This window comes from Dryobates pubescens, chromosome 8 (genome assembly GCF_014839835.1).
Source record: "Dryobates pubescens isolate bDryPub1 chromosome 8, bDryPub1.pri, whole genome shotgun sequence".
Lineage (NCBI taxonomy): Eukaryota > Metazoa > Chordata > Aves > Piciformes > Picidae > Dryobates > Dryobates pubescens.
In genome coordinates, this window is record NC_071619.1 from 10,594,252 (window position 1) to 10,597,692 (window position 3,441).

Below are 3,441 nucleotides of genomic sequence, written 5' to 3' on the forward strand. Positions count from 1 at the left end.
GAGGATATGTTGAGTGACCCTGAAAAGCTGATATCACCTGGTATGAACTAATGGGGGGGGGGGAAGAGCATTCTTCAAATGCTGCTTTTGTCCATTTCTAGAGAAGTCATCTGAATAGCACTGGCCTGAGGAAGGTTATCATGCAAACATTTGATCTGAAATAATTACAACTCTATTATATGCCACAGTTCCAAGCCCAGACTTACTCAGTATTTATCCTTGGAAAAGACTTGCTGCTGCAGGGTCTTGTCTGTTTAATTAATCTATCTAATGGTGTGGAGGTGAGACCTTTAACAGGAATAGAGTGGAAAGGATTGAATGTATCTGTCCTCTTTCCTCTGTACCTTTCCTGTAACAGTTGAAACAGCAGACTCCCAGGAGGCAGATGTAGTGGTAAAGCCCTATAAGGATTGATATAGCAGGGAAAAATAAACCATACACATGAGGAAAGCCAGTGAGTAGCCTCATGTGCCAGGTCTCTGGTTTGTTGTTATAATGTATGCCTCATTCCAAGCCCTGGCTGCAGTGAGATACAGGCTAAGAGAAAGGCATGACAGAATATTTGGCATTTACATTCAGAGGCCTGTGGAAAACTGTGGCCTTAAAGAGGTGGTACATTTATCCATAGTGGAAAACTATGTATGAATCATTCTTTTGCTGTAGATTACTTACTTGCTGCAGGGCTCAGTTTCCCTGCAGGCTTTCCTACTTCTAGCATTGCTGTTCTGTTTTGAGTTGGTACCTTCCAAGTCAGGTCTTACTGAACAAGTGCTGAAAAGATGTACCTGTGCAGAAGGAAATAAAGGGGGTTAAGAAAGACTTATAGTACCCTTCTCATCCCTTCCCTACCCACCCCCCCACAACATCTCTGGAAATCAGGGAGAGAAGTCCAGATTCTGAGTGTAGTGGTACTGAGAGGAACTGCAACTTCAATTTATGCTAATGAAAAGGTCTGTTTTGCCACAGGGCAAATTTCATTTTCAGATTCCTGTTGTGATTGCTGATCAGTTTGAAGTAATGTTTAAAAACAAAGGTGATCTATGTAAGAAATACTTGGAATATTTTCCTAAATTCACACTCACTTCAGAGGTTAACTGTATGTTGCTGCTTGATTGTGGACAGGTTGCCTACTTGAAGAAAGATGTTGACTTGCTGGAACATGTCCAGAGAAAGGCAACAAAGTTGGTGAGGGGCTTGGAACACAAGCCCTATGAGGAGGGGCTGAGGGAGCTGGGGTTGCTTAGCCTGGAGAGGAGGAGACTCAGGGGTGACCTTATTACTCTCTACTACTACCTTAATGGAGGTTGTAGCCAGGTGGAGGTTGGTCTCTTCTCCCAGGCAACTAGCACCAGAACAAGAGGACACAGACTCAAGCTGCACCAGGGGAGGTTTAGGCTGGAGGTTAGGAGGAAGTTCTACACAGAAAGAGTGATTGCCCATTGGAATGGGCTGCCTGGGGAGGTGGTGGAGTCATCATCATTGGAGGTGTTCAGGAGGAGACTTGACAGGGTGCTTGGCTATATGGTTTAGTTGATTAGGTGAGTTGGGCAATAGGTGGGACATGATGATCTTGAAGGTCTCTTCCAACCTGGTTTATTCTATTCTATACTTGGTATGAGATTGAGAATATTTTAGAGGAAAGTAAGTGGTGTCTTGAACCATACTGAATAGCATGGTATCTCATTTAAGAGACTGGCTTGGCTGCTTTCTTGACATGTTCTGTATTTTGCTGGGAAAAGGTTAAAAGAACACAACTAGATTAGTGGGAAAGGTGATCTCTCTTAGAGTAGAAGAAGGGAAGACCCTGGTTGTCCTGAAGGTATCCAACAAATGTTTGTGGGCTGGATGAATTTTTGGAGGAGCTAAATAGTGGAGGAAAAGATAGTCTGGAGATCGTGTTTCTCTTTATGGTATCTTAAAAATTCATACTGAAATGGTATTACATCTTTGTCCTATGCAGCTTGTATAGTCATATATGCAATTTCTAATGGGTTGTCTCCAGCTTTGATGTTTCATTTCCAGTGGTTGAAGTGTGTTTCTCTGTGTGTGAAGTCTGTGTGAAACCCCATGCCACCTATTTTTCTATGCCTTGGAGGCTGATGCAGACACAAAGCATGTGCCTTCCCTGTCCTGCCCCTGCTACAATTTGAAAGCAGCTGTAAAGCTGGAGATGAGGTGAGAGGAACTTACCCCAGGAAAGACAAATAAGTGACTCTGGAAAGAACCTAGCCTTGAAGTGTTCAAGTTGGTCATTGCTCACTCTGCTGGGCCCTCATCATAGAGGGTGTAATCTGTTGAAGGTTGCTCTCCAAGAACAGGAAAATGATTTTTCTCACTTGAGTTAATTTAGGGAATTAATGTGAATGAGCACAAGGGAGCCTACAGTTCTCACAAAAGGAAAAGGTTATAGAATACATAGAATAAACCAGGTTGGAAGAGACCTTCAAGATCACCGCGTCCAACCCATCAACCAATCCAACACCGCCCAAACAACTAACCCACGGCACCAAGCACCCCGTCAAGTCTTCTCCTAAAAACCTCCAGTGATGGCGACTCCACCACCTCCCCAGGCAGCCCATTCCAATGGGCAATCACTCTTTCTGTATAGAACTTTTTCCTAACATCTAGCCTGAACCTCCCCTGGCGCAGCCTGAGACTGTGTCCTCTTGTTCTGGTAGTGGCTGCCTGGGAGAAGAGACCAATATCCATCTGTCTACAACCTCCCTTCAGGTAGTTGTAGAGAGTAATAAGGTCACCCCTGAGTCTCCTCCTCTCCAGGCTAAGCAACCCCAGCTCCCTCAGCCTCTCCTCGTAGGGCTTGTGTTCCAAACCCCTCACCAACTTTGTTGCTCTTCTCTGGACTCGTTCCAGCAAGTCAACCTCCTTCCTAAACTGAGGGGCCCAGAACTGGACACAGTACTTGAGGTGCGGCCTAACCAGTGCAGTGTACAGGGGCAGAATGACCTCCCTGCTCCTGCTGGCCACACTGTTCCTGATGCAGGCCGGGATGCCACTGGCCCTCTTAGCTGCCTGGGCACACTGCAGGCTCATGTTACTATTAACAAATTACACAGATTCTAATTCTGAATAACTGTGCCCAGTAGTTGTACCTTAAGCTTTTGTGCTGTATTTTTTCTCCCCAGTAGCCACCCAACACAGAGTAACCCTTACTCGAGTTCATTCTCTCTTGTACCTACAGGGAATACTGTATGCATATTCCTGCACAGAAGTAGCCTGGGTAGCTGTGGGAGCACAGAGCTCACTAGGTGGTTTTACCTATTTATTCAGTATCTCTACAGTATGCTTCTGTGACAGCAGTCTAGACATACCCATATTGGTATAAGTCACCTTTATGTAAGTCTAACTACATACACTAGGGCTTTTACTGCTAATAAACTGTCTCTCTGTTTAAAGATCATATCCTTAACCAAGAGAGTCATA